General features: G+C 41.4%; 1 protein-coding gene across 1 annotated transcript in view; it reads left to right on the forward strand.

The window, feature by feature from the left end:
* Positions 1–17,306, forward strand: part of TMEM130 (transmembrane protein 130) — a 528,437-nt gene that overhangs the window by 477,448 nt on the left and 33,683 nt on the right. The window lies entirely within an intron of this gene.

A 17,306-nucleotide genomic window follows, 5' to 3' on the forward strand; every position in this document is an offset into this window, starting at 1 on the left:
TACAAATGGGTTGTCCTGTCGTCAGGCAGCCCTTCGGTCGGCCGGATTCCAAAGTCTGGGTCTGGCTTCGGCTAGTGTCGCACTTCACCCGACGTCATAGCTGCAGTTCTTCGGGTATAAAGGCATCAGCCGACGCCATTTTCCTCAGTCTTTCTTGCCGCGTGGCGCGCGAAGCAGAAGCTGTTCGCAAGTGCCGGTCGGTCAGAACCAGAGATTACTACTACCGAATACTACTTCGAAGACTTCTAAAAAGCTAAGTACCCCGTTGGGGACTCTTTCTTGCCTCAGCCGATGTCAGAAAAAGTGAATAACTGTTTAACTTGTGGGAAACAAATACCTCATAAAGATTTCCACTCTTACTGCTTACCTTGTTTAGGCCCAGACCACGACGTAGCAGCTTGTCTAGCCCGTGCTTCTTTTAACCGACGGACGCTTAGACGTCGGTCGGTATTTGCTGAGCAGTTTTTCGGCTCTGATTTTGCTTATATTATGCCGTCGGATCCTCCGACTTCACAAATAACCAAAAAACGCAGGGAAAAGGACCAACACTCGCGGTCCGCTGTTTCGGCCGAAACCGCGGTTAAGCCAACCACGAGTGTCTCGGTTTCGGCTGAAACCGAGCAAGCGGTTCTTCCCCCAGCCGAAAACATGCCTTCTACCGAGGCCTCTTCTAACCTGGTGGAATCGGCTTCTGAAATCCAACCTGCAGTTGCGGTTTCTCAGGAATTATCTGACACTATTCCCTTGGATATTTCAACCCCTGCACGTGGAGCTGCTAGGCCTCCTGCAGCCATGTCTATTAAGGCCTTTGCCAGGGCTAAAGCAGCTAAAGCTTCAAAAACTGTGCCTGTTAAGCCCCCCTCTCACAGGCCCAGCTCCAGTTCCCATATGCTTTCTCTGGCAGAGGATCTCATTTCTTTAATTCGTGGATCCCAGCCTCATCCAGACAGGGCCTCTCATCCACCTCCAGAGAAGAGGCCTAGAGCAGAGCCCCCAGAGCCAGTATCCACAGATGATTCCTCTGATGGCTCAGAAAATACAGACCCTCCTGAGGCTCCTTACTCCCCTTACGAAGACTCTGATGCTGAAGAGTCCATCCCTTCTGCCTCTCCACCTGAGGAATTTTCCTTTGGGGAAACCTTGCATGCTATGAGGGAACAATTTCAGTGGCAGGGCCAAGATTTCTCAGACTCCAGGAAAAGGCTTAGAACCTTTTTACATTTGCCACAGCATAGGCCTTTAGCTATACCTCCAGTTCTTTCTGTTGTAGATGATGCATTTAATGATGCTTGCACTGCTCCTGATTCATTACCTCCGGCCCCTGCTAAGCCCGATAGGTTCTACAGGGTCCCGGACACTCACACCATTTATACAAGGCTCCTTTTGCAGATCCCGAGACTATCTCCCAGGGGCCTAAGGCTGTAGCAACTACATCTGCTAAAAACCCCCTCCCTCTGAAAGGGAATCCAGGTCCTTAGAGAGATGGGGTAAAAAAGTTTACACTTCTGCTACTCTGTCAGCTAGGGCTTTGAACTGTCAATTTCATATGATTCAATATCAAGAATTTATGCTAGACCAGTTAACTTAAAAACTGTCCTCTGATGAATCTTTAGATAAGAAGTATGTTCAGGAAATGGTACATAACATACAGCAAGTTCGTAACCATTCTTTAAAGTGTGGCTATGATGCACTGGAGGCTTCCTTTAGATCAGCCATGACTGGCACAGTTATCAGAAGGCATGCATGGTTGAAAGAGCAGACCTTACCGGACCATGTCAAATCAAAACTTTTAGATGCACCCATGGACAAAGTCAATTTATTTGGTTCTCCTGCACAGCAGGTACTGAAAAAGATGGAAGAGAAGGCGAAATCTGTACAAACAGTGAAAGATTTCTTACAGGTTCAACCTCCAAGGTTTAGCAGGAACTGGCCCTCCAAGAATTGGTCCTTTCCGGACTCCTCTAAAGCACAGAGAGGCAGGAATAGGCGTTCAAGAGGCAGAAACCAATCCAGGGGTGCCTACAGAGGACGCCAGTGGCAGGGTAACAACCAGCGAGGCACAGACGCAGCCACCACCACTACAACAACACAATCACAGTGACTTGGCTGTGGCACCGCCTACCAGGGAACAACTGGAAGCACCCTTAGGCGGAAAGCTAGCCTTATTTTCAAAGAACTGGCATTGCATCACAAGGGAAAATGGATTTTGCAAACTATAGACCAAGGTTACAGGTTCCATTTCCATACTCTACCAGGAAAGAGAGGAATGCCAAACCTACCACCTACTCAAAGGGCAGAAGCTCTAAAGCAAATATTTCAATTATTAAGAATGAGAGCTGTGGAAAAGGTACCATCTATGGAACAAGGAAAGGGATTTTACTCCAGACTCTTCCTGATACCAAGAAAAGAGAGCAAATGGAGGCCTATTCTCGACCTGTCCGCTTTAAACACATTCCTCATTGTTCCAAAATTCAAAATGCTGACCCTACAGCAGCTTCTTCCCATGTTGGGCAAGGAGTCTTGGCTGGTAACTCTAGATCTCAAGGAGGCATACCTGCACGTCCCCATACGACCAAATTGCAGAAGATACCTCAGATTTCTTGCAGGATCAGAGCATTATCAATTCTCAGCATTGCCCTTTGGCTTATCTACTGCGCCCAGAGTGTTCACGAAATGCCTGGCATCAGTAATTGCTCATTGCAGGCTTCAGGGAATCCAAATTTACCCCTACCTGGACGACTGCCTGATACAAGCGGACAACAAAAACAAGCTAACAGAAGACTTGCAAAGAGTCATTTACCTGCTGCAAGCCCTGGGATATACAGTCAATATAAAAAAGTCAAGGCTGATTCCATCCCAAAGAATAACCTTTCTGGGTGCAGAGTTGGACACATCAAAACAGATGGCATTCCTAACTGCAGAAAAGCAAGAGCAACTACCTCTCTACTTCTTGGCATTAACAAAGCAGAACCATCTAACAGCAAGAAAAGTACTGCAAGCCCTAGGCTTCATGGCATCCTGCATAATTCTGGTCCCTCATGCCAGACTGCATATGAGAAAGCTACAGTGGTACCTAAAGAATTTGTGGTCTCAACACAAGCACAGCCTAGAAACCAAAATTCCAATAATCCCATGCCTGAAGCAAGAGTTCCTATGGTGGGCTCAGGCCTGTCAATCAAACACAGGATTGCCCTTCTGCAACAGTCAACCAAGCCAAACCATCACGACAGATGCCTCAGACCTCAGTTGGGGGGCCCACATGCTGGACAAGTGCATACAAGGCTTATGGACTCGAGACCAGCTGCGCTTGCACATAAATCTAAAGGAAATGCTGGCAGTAAAATTGGCAATCCAGTCATTCAGACCATTTCTCCGAGAAGGTCAGTTGATGATAAGGACAGACAACACCACAGTTATGTGGTACATCAACAAACAGGGAGGCACACATTCATACCCTCTATGCCGGCTGGCACTGGACCTATGGGATGTGTCTCTGAGCTACAACATTCAGTTACAAGCAATTTTTGTACCGGGAAAAGAAAACATTCTAGCAGACATATTAAGCAGGACTACCACGGATGCCCACGAATGGATGCTGCATCCGGACATCTTCAAAGCCATCACAAGAGAATGGGGACTGCCACAAATAGACTTATTTGCATCCCCACTCAATCACCAGCTAAAGAAATTCTGCACAAGGACGTACCACCCACTTGCTTGGAAGGTGGACTCCCTATCTTTCAGTTGGGAAAACCTGACAGCATATGCATTCCCACCACTTCCTTTGATGCACAAGGTGCTATTGAAGATCAAAGAGGAACGTCCAAGGATCATTCTGATAGCTCCAGACTGGCCAAGGCAACATTGGTACCCATTACTGAGGAGCATGTCTCGGGAACAAATATGGACACTACCCTGATCCCATTGCTGTTAACACAGAACAACTACAACATCCTGCATCCAAACCTGAAAACTCTGCAGCTGACTGCCTGGAACATTACATAAGATCAATTAACCCAAATTTATCCCAAAGGGTTAAAGACATAATCCTTGAGGCTCGTAGACCTTCAACAAGAAAGAATTATGCAGCAAAATGGAAAAGATATCTCATTTGGAGTACTGCAAAGGGAGAAGATGTGTCACTGGTAAACATAGTCAACATCCTGGAGTACTTGGCAGAGCTCTTCCATACAGGCCTGTCCTATTCTTCCATCAAGATACATGCATCAGCTATTTCAGCAGAATACAGCTTGGATCCTCCTGTCTTCTCACATCCTCTGCTCAGGCAGTTTCTGAGAGGAATTAAAATGTAAAGCCTCCTAGGAAACCACCATTGCCAGCATGGGACTTGAACTTTGTGCTAGAGAAATTGACACTTCCCCTTTCGAACCAGCAGCAACAGCAGAATTACAATACTTATCCTGGAAGACTGCTTTCCTGCTGGCAATCACCTCAGCAAGAAGGGTTTCTGAACTACAGGCATTAATGGCAGTGCAACCCTTCCTGATCTTCCATCAAGATAGAGTGTCCATGAGAACAAATCCTACATTTATGCCTAAGGTGGTATCCAGAGTGTCTTTAAATCAGGCTATCCACCTACCTACATTCTTCCCCAACCCACAGAACAGGGGAGAAAGACTGTTGCATACCTTGGATGTACATAGACAATTACGCTACTACCTGGACAGGACCAAGTCCAATAGAAAAACTGACCAGCTTCTGGTAGCATATGCAACAGGAAAGGAAGGAAAACCAATTTCAAAACAGACAATCTCCAAGTGGATAGGAAATTGCATTAGATTTTGTTACTCCTACCATGGAAAGAAAACTCCAGAAAACATCAGGCCTCACTCCACAAGGGCTACAGCCACTACCGCAGCTTTCTTACGAGGAGTGGCTACCAAGGACATTATAGAGGCTGCTACTTGGACCTCCGTGCATACATTTGCCAAGCATTATAATTTACCTTTATACTCTAGATCCCGAGCAGGTTTTGCCACTGCTGTTTTGCAAGGGATCCTAACTACACCATAATCTCTCTTTTTTCCTCCTCCCCTAGTTTGGCTATGGTATTCTACCCATTTGTAAGGACTGCAGATGCATCCTTGAAGGACATAGTACAGTTTTATACCTACCATAAATGTAGATGTCCGATAGGAATGCATCTGCAGTCAGGATTACCCGCCCGCCTTCCCCTCTGTGGTACTCCTAGGGTATTTGCCATCTTTTAGCTAGCTTGGGGGGGATCTATTATGGTGTATTTGTTTGTATATATGTACATACATGCTTATTTTATGTGTTTGCTCTCTACTATTTGGAAACATTGGCATTTATCCAAATTTAGCCATCCAAGAGGGCACCTGGCATCTGGGGCAAGAAACACTGAGGAAAATGGCGTCGGCTGATGCCTTTATACCCGAAGAACTGCAGCTATGACGTCGGGTGAAGTGCGACACCAGCCGAAGCCAGACCCAGACTTTGGAATCCGGCCGACCGAAGGGCTGCCTGACGACAGGACAACCCATTTGTAAGGACTGCAGATGCATTCCTATCGGACATCTACATTTATGGTAGGTACAAAACTGTACTTTCTTTCATCTCCCTTGGCCACTGTTACGACAGATGTATCCCAACTTGGTTGGAGAGGGCATTATCTGGGGCAGATGGTCCAAGGCACGTGGTCTCCCTAGAGACCAATTTGCATATAAACTTTCTGGAGATGAGACTGGTGCTGCTTGCATTGGAAGTCCTTCATTCCTCTTTTCCTACTGGAATGACTGCTATCCAGATGGACAGCATGTCAGAGGTCTGGTACATCAACAAACAAGGAGGAACTAGATCTTATCCCTTGTGTCGAGAGGCCATGAGGTTGTGGCAATGGGTGAGTTTTTCCAGCCTCTTTCTCTTAGCAACACACATTCCGGAGAAGTCAAATATCCTAGCAGACAGGCTCAGCTGGACCATTCTGATGCCTCATGAATGGTCTGTCAATCTTGCAGGGGTAAATGTGATCTTCTGGAGATGGGGGTCAACCCTGCTGCGACTTGTTTGCATTTCCCACTAGCACCAAGTGCAGTGAGTTTTTTGCCCTGATCCGTCCTCAGGGACAATCACTGAGAGATGCTGGAGTCCATGCTTGTCCCCCAGTCTACTATATGCCTTTCCTCCCTTTCTGTTAATTCCCAAATTTCTTCAGAAAGCACAGAGGTTGAAGTGCCAAGTCATTCTCATTGCCTTTTTGTAGCCCTGTCAAGTGTGATTCCCCTTCCTTTGGTCTCACCTGGTTTGTCCATCTTGGACTCTGGATGCCTTTCCAGACCTATTGTCCCATCCCTTGGGGGACTCCCATCCAGCTCTTCCGAGCCTGAAACTAACTGCTTGGTTTCTCCACTTCCAATGATGGCTAGAAATCCTGGGCGTTCTTCTCCTATCAGAAATATTGTAAATTGCGGCACATAAACCGTCCACTAGAAAGCTATATCATAGTAAGTGGAAGAAGTTCTCTATCTGGCTTACCAGAACAATTTAGATTCTGTTTCTTCTCCAGTTCTGGCAGTTTTGGATTTTTGGTATCCCTTTTTAGTAAAGGGGCAAGTTTTTCTATGGTGAAAGTGCAGCTGGTAGTCATTTCTAATTTTCTCATAGGGAGAATTCCTTATCTTTACCTTCATCTAAATTGTGCAAAGCCTTCTTGAAGGGTACCTTTCTCTTATGTCCCCCATTAAGGATCCTGTTCTTCACTGTGACCTCACTTTGGTGTTACAGGCTTTAGTATCACCTCCTTTTGAACTCTCAGCTACGGTAGGCTCAAAGTTGTTTACTTGGACAACTATTTTCTTGGTGGCTATCACTTCCTCCAAGAGAGTTTCTGAGTTACAGGCTTTGTCTTGCAAGCCTCAATATCTGAATTTTCACAAGGATAGAGTTTTGTTGTGTACTAATCCTTCCTTTTTACCCAAGGCCGCTTCTGAGGCTAATTTAAACCAATTTATTAACTTTCCTGTTTTCTTTCCAAATTTTCAAAACAAGGGAGTGTACTTGCTTCATACATTGAATGTACATAGGCAACTTCATTTTTATTTAGACAGAACCAAAGCTTTCAGGAAATCTGACCAACTCTTTGTGTCCTTTTACAAGTCCAGATTGGGTAGACCTATTTCTAAAGTTACCCTAGCTTGTTGGATAACAAGTTGCATCAAACTTGCTTACCCCTCTAAGGACATCCCCTTACCTTGCCATGTTAAGACACATTCTTCCATATCTTTTTCTACCTCTTCAGCCTTCTGATCTGAACTTCCCATTGATGAAATTTGTTTAGGTGCTACTTTGTCAGGTCATCATACCTGTATTTCTCATTACAAATTGGACATAATTTCTGGGAGAATGGCTTCATTTGGTTCTGTTGTGCTCCAGAATATCCTTCCTTGAGAGCCTCCCAAGTTCTTCCTGTAGCTGGGGACTGTACCACAGGTTTAAGAGTAAATGAAGACAACAACATCAGATAAAGAAGTTATGTACACACCATAATGTTCCATTTATGTTGTTGCCTCTCACTTGCTCTTTAACCTCCCCTCCCTCCATCCCCCTGTCTTCTGGAGGACCTAATGGAAAAATTTTGGACAGATAGTTCTGTCTTTCTTTGAGCTCCTGAAGTATCTCCTCATGGCTGGTTCTTTTATTTCTAGTAATTTCTTCCCGTTTGTTTGTTTCATGATATTGTGACATACTAGGTTGCAACAAACTCGAGGGAACTCGGAGCATTATGGGTAGGGGAGAAGCTCAGATGTTGAAGACTACAGCTTCGGTATGGGGCCAACTCGGATCTGATGTCAGATCCAAAAAAGGTTGAAATGAGAGGCAACAACACAGATGGAGCGTTACAGTGAGTACATAACTTCTTTTTTAATTCTTTGATTTTTGTTCCCACATGAACCACAGTAAATGTTTTTACCAATGTTTCTTCCTTGTACATTACATACTTAAAGATGTTACCAGAAAGATGAGGACATGCAAGAAACTACTTTATTACACAGACTGACTGGAGTTACCTTATACAGGGTTGCAGGGGCTTACTTTCGCAGAATTATGTGCATTCCTCAGATTACTGCTTACTTTCTGATAACATGCTATAGGACACGGAATTGGGAGTAGGTGTGTCTCCTGGCTTTACTGTGCTGTGGAAGTGTAGACATGACTTTAGCAACCAGTGCTCCTTGATGTACATATGGTGCTGCTTATGAAACAAGGCTTCATATGAAAATGTAATACACACACTGACTGCTTAAAAATGTGTTAGACACTTGTGTAGTGCTTTTGCAGGTGTGCTGTGAGTATGGTGGTGCTGTATCATCAAAAGCTTGTCTAGATACTTGGGAAGTCTGAGTTAACTATGCAGTTCCGTAGTCCTAGATTTTAAAAGCAGGCAAACTGCTGTGAGCAGAATCACCACTTACACCACTTGTGCCAGCAGGATATAGTCTTAAATTAGTAGGTAAAAGGAAAACATCTGCTTTGTGCCATAATATTAATTGCAGGAATACTTGTAAGGACATACCAGTTTTTCAGTTACATGGCTTCTAAATGCCCACAACTTTTTTTTCCCCTTTTAAGCCTTTACTGGTACAGACAGGCCAATAAAGCCAAACATGACTAGCTGTAGACGTACCATGTTTCGTCCTTTTTCTTAGCTTGTCAGTATGGCATAACTGGATTGACAGATGTAGGGTGGCAATTCGAGGAAGGATGGGGGAAAATGGGTCAGTGGGGTGTCATTGAAAGTTTAAAAGTCAGGCTGATAGGAACAAAAAAATATGGTGTTCTGGTCAGTTTGCAAGTGGTACCACAGTGGAAAATCTAATTATGCAGATAGTAACTACATAACATTTTCTCTTTTACGTCCTTTCCCAAAGATATGCAACACAAATGCATTACAAAAACAAATATATAGCATGATGACAAGCTCACTTTAAAATTCAAGTAATACTTAAGAACAAATGCATATGATTTGACTGATCTCATTTTGGTGACTACAATTTGACAAATCATTAGCTTTTTGTGAGGTGGCATCAGACATCTTGAGATATGTCTTGTTAGCAATGGATCATAGCTGAATGTCACCAAAACTAAATTGGTCCATGTATGTGGCACTAATCATGCAAACTTGATTTGTAGGACCAGTAATGTGAGTAAGGACACTGATGTCGGTATACATTTCAAGGATGTGCATGTTTGTTCCGATAAGAGCTTGAATTTCTCAACATGATGCTCAGGCAGATAACGTTGCAGATGATTTAATGTATATGTTATAGAAATCCATTAGAATGAGGTAGGGTTCCACATAGGGCTACTGATTTGTGCTGCTCTGTATCATGTCCGTGATCTTTAATGCTCTGTATCGTTCTGATCTTTGCTGCTCAGTAGCATGTCCCAATTTTTACTGCCCTGTGTCATGTTCCTGATCTTGGTTGCTATGTATCTCATCCCTGATTTTTGCTGCCGTGTATCACGCCCCTGATCTGTATGATGTTCTGATCTTTGCTGCTCAGTAGTGTATTCCCAGTCTTTACTGCTTTGTATCATGTTTGTGATTTTGGTTGCTCTGAATCTCATTCCGGATTTTTGCTATTCTTTATTATGTCCCTGATCTTTGCTGCTCTGTATTATGTTCTGATCTTTGCTGTCCAGTAGCGTATTCACAGTCTTTACTGCTTTGTATCATGTTTGTGATTTTGGTTGCTCTGAATCTCATCCCTGATTTTTGCTATTCTGTGTTATGTCCCTGATCTTTGCTGCTCTGTATCATGTTCTGATCTTTGCTGTCCAGTAGCGTATTCACAGTCTTGACTGCTTTGTATCATGTTTGTGATTTTGGCTGCTGTAAATCTCATCCCTGATTTTTGCTGCTCTGTATCATGTTCCTGATCTTGGTTGCTCTGAATCTCATCCCTGATTTTTGCAGTTGTGCATTATGTCCCTTATCTTTGCTGCTCTGTATCATGTTCTGATCTTTGCTGCTCAGTAGCGTATTCCCAGTCTTTACTGCTTTGTGTCATGTTCGTGATTTTGGTTGCCCTGAATCTCATCCCTGATTTTTGCTGTTGTGTATCATGTCCCTGATCTTTGCTGCTCTGTATCACGTCCCTGATCTTTACTGCTCCATGTCATGTCATTAATCTTTTCTTCTCTGTATCTTGTTCCCAATCTTTGCTGCTGTGTATCATATTGCTTATCTTTACTGCTCTTTTGTTAATGAGCATTGTGTACATTGTACCCCGGTTGAAGAACAAATGTTCTCCAGCAAGGCATTAATGTACAGTTAATGCCTAGTAAAAAAACAGTCCTGCTGCTTTATGGCAGCTTATTAAGCTGTCATGAAGCTTGAAGAGAAAAAAAACAATGGATATAATTTTTTATGCTTGATAAACAGCAATGTGCTGCTTAGTGAGTGTAAAAAAAATAAACGTGTGTATGTGTGTTTGTGTCCGTGTGTGTGTGTGTGTGTGTGTGTGTGTGTGTGTGTGTGTGTGTGTGTGTGTTTGTATGCACGTGATTTTGTGTATATGTTTATGAGTCTATTTGTCTGTCCTTCTGAATGCATATGTGTTTCTGTTTATGTAGACATTAAATACTTACTTAACTTTCATTTTGGATGGGAAATACTTCCTCCAACAATTACATATACTGCATCAAGTCTGAAACATTATGTGGAGGAACTATTTTATACGAAAAATATATAAAAAAGTATATAGCAAAAAAAAAAACAAAACTATTTAACATAAATAGCCATAAATAACTATTCTCTAACTGCAGTAATTCCCTCCAGAGAGTGTGTTATTGGGGAAATAATACTCTTTCAGGGGTGTAGAGCTTGATCCTGCAACACCCCGGGGTGAATATTATTTCCCCAGTAACACACCTGCTGTTGTGCATTATTGATTCTGTGCCATGTCCCCAATCATTGCTGCTGTGTTTCATGTTCCTTGGTCATTGTTGCTCTGTACCATGTCAACAATCATTGCTGCTCTGTATCATGCCCTTGATCTTTACTGCTCTGTAGCAACTACCTAATCACTGCAGCTCTGTATTATGTCCCCCTGATCTTTTCCAATCTGTACCACATCCCTGATATTTACTGCTTTATACCATATCCCTGATCTTTACTGCTGTGTATCATGTCCCTGATCTTTGCCGATCTGTACCACATCCCTGATATTTACTGCTTTATACCATATCCCTGATCTTTACTGCTGTGTATCATGTCCCTGATCTTTGCTGATCTGTACCACATCCCTGATATTTACTGATTTATACCATGTCCCTGATCTTTAATGCTGTGTATCATGTCCCTGATCTTTGCTGATCTGTACCACATCCCTGATATTTACTGATTTATACCGTGTCCCTGATCTTTACTGTTGTGTATCATGTCCCTGATCTTTGCTGATCTGTAAAACATCTCTGATATTTACTGATTTATACCATGTCCCTGAGCTTTACTGCTGTGTATCATGTCCCTAATCTTTGCTGAGCTGTAACACATCCCGGATATTTACTGATTTATACCATGTCCTTGATCTTTACTGCAGTGCATCATGTCCCTGATCTTTGCTGATCTGTACCACATCCCTTATATTTACTGATTTATACCATGTCCCTAATCTTTAGTGCTGTGTATCATGTCCCTGATCTTTGCTGATCTGTACCACATTCCTGATATTTACTGATTTATACCATGTCCCTGATATTTACTGCTGTGTATCATGTCCCTGATCTTTACTGCTGTGTATCATGTCCCTGATCTTTCCTGATCTGTACCACATCCCTGATATTTACTGATTTATACCATGTCCCTGATCTTTACTGCTTTGTTTCATGTCCCTGATCTTTCCTGATCTGTACCACATCCCTGATATTTACTGCTTTATACACTGTCCCTGATCTTTGCTGCTGTGTATCATGTCCCTGATCTTTACTGCTCTGTATCATGTCCCTGATCTTTCCTGATCTGTACCACATCCCTGATATTTACTGCTTTATACCATGTCCCTGATCTTTACTGCTGTGTATCATGTCCCTGATCTTTCCTGATCTGTACCACATCCCTGATATTTACTGATTTATACCATGTCCCTGATATTTACTGCTGTGTATTATGTCCCTGATCTTTACTGCTCTGTTTCATTTCCCTGATCTTTCCTGATCTGTATCACATCCCTGATATTTACTGCTTTATACTATGTCCCTGATCTTTGCTGCTGTGTATCATGTCCCTGATCTTTACTGCTGTGTATCATGTCCCTGATCTTTCCTGATCTGTACCACATCCGTGATATTTACTGCTTTATACCATGTCCCTGATCTTTACTGCTGTGTGTCATGTCTCTGATCTTTGCTGATCTGTACCACATCCCTGATATTTACTGATTTATACCATGTCCCTGATCTTTACTGCTGTGTATCATGTCCCTGATCTTTGCTGATCTGTACCACATCCCTGTTATTTACTGCTTTATACCATGTCCCTGATCTTTACTGCTTTGTATCATGTCCCTGATCTTTATTGCTGTGTACCCTGTACCCGATCATTGCAGCTCTGTTTCTTGCCCCTGATCTTTACTGTTCTGTGTGATGTCCCTGACTCTGCCACTATCACTTTGTCCACATAACAAGCAGAAGATAAGGAAACCTAATGAAATTAATTTAATCATATCTAATATTTTTTAAATCAAATTTATTTCTTAAATACTTCCAATATTACTGCCTTTTTCACTAAATAAATCACAGTTTGCATGATGGGTCGACTCATTTCGCATTGTTTATTTAAGCAATAACTGACAACGTTGATATGGTATATTAAGATTTACCCGCGGTTGATGTTGTTTAATCATGAGGGCAAAGCTAAATAAAGCCAGTTGTAGGTAAATCTTAATATACCACACCATGGAGACGGTTATTGCTATTATACAATATGAACTTATTTAAGAAAAAAAATACTTACATTTCTTAAATGATGTCTTTGTATAATGGCCCTATGTTGTCCTTCCGCAGCTGGTGTATATCCAGTTGCTTATTTTTTTTTTTATGTATTGAGCATGCGCATGGGGCTTGTGTTCCCATGCATACCCAGTACATCAGTGCTTTGGAAAGGAAGCAATGGAGAAAAGAACATCTCCGTTGCTCCTTTTTTTTTTTTTTAATTAAAAAAAACAAGTTTTGGGTAGTTTAGGGATAGGAGAGAGACAGAATAGAGGAAATACAAGGAAAATTTATGTCCGGAGTCCAGATTACAGTTTTTTTTATTTTTGTTAAAAAAAAATAAAAAATAAAAGTTACAGTATATAGCAATGGAAAAAAGTCTGGGCGACCGGACCATTTTCCACTGGTATATGCTAGGATTTACAACGGGGATGCTGATTGAGCTGACCAATCAGCGTGCTCGTTTTGGAATATTAATGAGCATTCATTGTATAATAGTCATTCTCTCATCTTAATCACTGTTCACGTGCAATGATATGCCAACTAGAACTACCCTTAAAATCCAGGAAAATATTCATCTTGTACTTGAGACACCAGTATTCCATTAAATGTTCTATATCTCTTGGTATATCCCATAACTAATTCATTAACAGTCGTTGCATAGTTGTTATCAAAAATATGTGTGTGTCTTTAAATGTGTGCTCAGAATATATATACTTCAATATGGAGCATAGGAGTATTCTCACAGCAGTTAGCTAGACCACAGGACAGTAATTATCATTACATATTGAAGCAACATGTAATTAGGAAACGGGAAGTTGGCTCCTCGCATACATAATCATTTGATGGAAGACATCATCTGAAGGCAGACCTCTAAGCATAGAGCAGGAGAGCCTAGTCAGGGAAAACCTGAGCAGTATACCATATGAAAGTATCAGTTCTTCAGAGCAGAAATTTGGGCCTGTGATAGGTCTGCAACTTTGGACATTTCATGTCTTACACAACAAAGGGGTTGTATGAACTAAACATTGTTCTGAAAACTTTTTTAGGTACTCCCTAGGATTCATTAATGTGTATACTAAATGTACAACAAGTGTACACTGTTCTCAGAGAACAGACAACCCAAGTATAACTCACACCTTCTTCCTCCTAATTTTAGTTTTCCTACTGATTTTCTTGCAGCCTTAAATATAGAGGGGGGAATTTATAAAGGTTACCAGAAAGTGTAGACTACATGTATATTTGGTGTAATCTTTGTGAGTGACTAGAAAGCACAAAAAATGGGGTAGGGATGCTCTTTGAATACAGATCATGTACACTTTTTGTAGGCGTTAATGAATCTGGACCACTGTTTTCTTTTTGAAATTACAAGGCAAGGTGGGCTAATATGCTTTATGGATTACTTGCTCCATCTGTGTCTTTATACATGTCCTACTAACAGTGTCCTTTTGGGACTTACACTGGTTGTGTTTGCATGGGCAGTTGGCCAGAGACTTTCCAATTTTAATTTCCCCACAATGCCTCTGCTGCCAAGTATCAACCATATGGGACAACAAATTCCCCTCATACTGTACTTTTTGTATTCCTACCTTAGTTATCTGATATCTGTAGCAATGGATAAGTTACTGGAGAAAATTGTGGAGTCACAGGTGGGAAATGACTGAGGACTTGTGCCATTGCAGCAATGACTTATTTTGTTTGCCAGCATGGTTACCAAGCATTTGAAAAAATACTAGCCAGGGTGGATGATCTGGAATCCTATTCAGTAACATTTGAGCACTATGCCACCACTGAGAACTGGTGCCTAGCAGACTGGGCAAGAATCCTGTCATCTCTCAATTGACAGAAAGCTGACAGGAGAGGTACTAAAATACTCATGGACATGGATGAGACTGAGTTCATGGCCTATGATAAACATAAAAAGACTGTTAGTCAGGGCTGGTATAACCCCTGCTAGACAAGCAGTAACATTTCATAACTGGATCATTAGTGTAGACATACTAGTAAGTGGACATTTGTATGACTTAAAGCATATTTTAAAATTCTGCCTTGAACCTGATAGCAGCAATAAACCAAAAATGTTTGTATTTTAGCACTAGATAGGTTTAAAACAGCTTTGCTTAGTAATAAAAGAAAATGGACACTGTAAAGTGTTCGCAGGAAATCTGAAATGCTTAGAATTTTAGCAGAATGCGTATTAGTTAATGGTACTGTGTTTAAAAATGAATTGTTTGCTTCCAAGACTAAAATCAGATACGAAATGTACATTTTCCTGTGAAACAAAAAACAGCAAAGCATTGTTACAAATGTGGAGAAGGGTTCTGTGCTGCTACTGAAAGTGCTACAATGAAAACTGAAGTACATGTTTTTAATGAGGTTGTTCCAACATCTGGGATTATTGAGTCAGTCCAGCATCTCTGTTTTACAAACAGGCTAGTAAAATGATTTATATTTTAAAAGGAATGGAAGTTCAAGATCTGCTATATTCTGGAAGCATGATTTCCTTTGTCAAACTTTCCCGTGTGTCAAGCTTAGCATAAATTAGTAACAATCAAAGTGTGGAGGCAATATGCAGTCATGGTGACCTTTATTACTTCCCTCCACTTTCACTCATTGTGAAATTCTTTCACAAATCCAAAGAGGACAGAAGATTATGTGATTTTGGGGATTATGTGATTTTGATTGACCCTTACTGGCCCAGGAAGTTTTGGTTTCTGAAATGTCAGGTATTTCTTTAAGCTCTTCATTTTTTCACTATTTTATGTCAAAAACCTCTTGGGGTATCCTTCCAGAAAACGTTATGCAGCCCTTCTCTTACTCAGATTGATAGCTTAATAGCTCCATTTCCATTAGTTGCTAGATCTGCATAATTTTCCATTAGAAAGCTTTCTGTAATTATGAGTTTCCAGGTACCTTCTGCTTAGAAGATATTCCAAGACAAACAGAAATACTTTGCCAGTTATGCTTTTGCCAGGAACAGACACCTCTTTTCTTCCCTCATGTCAGTGTGGTGTTGTAGAACCTGTCAAATAGTGCAAAATTCTAGACTTTATTACCCTTACAGTTTGCTAAGCCTGTCGATGAGGCTTGTTTCTCCATAGGCCTTCAGTCACATTATTTTCAACACTGTACTGTGTAAGTAAGCATTTACAGTTCTTATAATGGAAGATATTGTTCCTAGTGGCAGACTCATTTACAAGATGATTCTCTGAGATGCACACCTTGAGAGTCTTTTTCTTATCTGACATGACATAAAAATGTTTTTTGTGTGTGTCTTTTATACCTGTGATCGCAACATAGGTTAATGTGAACCTGTTTGGTCATTTACCAGTCTTGTATTCTAAATACTCAAACCAGAAAGAACATTTTCTATAACGAGTTAGCCAAGATAACCAGGAATTTGTCTTCTTCGCCACAGACCTCAAAAACAAAAAGGTTACTAAACAACGCCTCTCCAAACTGTCAAATTTCATTTTCTTATGATATGAATAATACAGTAAATGGTACAGGGCTATCCTATGGTGCATTCGGCCAGAGTTAAATCAATATGCATGGTTTTCCTCTGTAATGTTTTTCTGGAAGACATTTTTTTGCAGTCACCACTTAGGAATTTGTAAGTAGATTTTCTAAGCATTATATACTGGATTATATACTAGATAGGCCTAGGTCTTCCTTTGGTGCCACAGTTATCAAACACACATTCCCATAAGTCAACAGCCTAAGAGGGTGGAGCTGTGGAGTCTGTTCTAAGTATTTTTGCAACTCACCTTTCTGTCACAGTAGTGCACAATCTGTGAGAAGAATTGTGTGTGTCGGTGAGTCACACTTTCTCACTGACTTTTTCTGTTTTTTTGTGTTACTTGGTTTAGAACCAGAGTTTTCTGGACTGGCAGTGCAGTAAGGGACTAAGGACTGGGGTTAGCAACCTGGGACACTTTTCTGTGCTGAGTGGGTCCTGTTTCTACAGTCAGAGAGCTCTTCTTAAAGGTGAATGTGGACCTGTTTGTAACAATCAAAATGTGGAGGTAATATGCAGTTGTGATGACCAGAAAGAACGCTATGGTGAGATTCCAGAATGTTTGTAAGTTGTCCCAGTTCTTATCTGTAGTTTTTTAACCAGCACGCTTTGACTAATTTACCAGTATGCCTTTTTGTCTGCTGTAATTATTTGCTTTGATTTTTTTTAGTAGCAGTGGGTGCTGAATGTACAGCTGTTAGAGAAAAGGTCTTTCCTTACATCTACTGATATGCTGACTGTGAATATAAAAAGGATGAATAGCTATTCACCTGAGAAATTAATTTAATAAATTAATTTAATGGTCTAATTTTGC

This window comes from Protopterus annectens, chromosome 12.part0 (genome assembly GCF_019279795.1).
Source record: "Protopterus annectens isolate FY-2018-M chromosome 12.part0, PAN1.0, whole genome shotgun sequence".
In the NCBI taxonomy this organism is placed as follows: Eukaryota; Metazoa; Chordata; order Ceratodontiformes; family Protopteridae; genus Protopterus; species Protopterus annectens.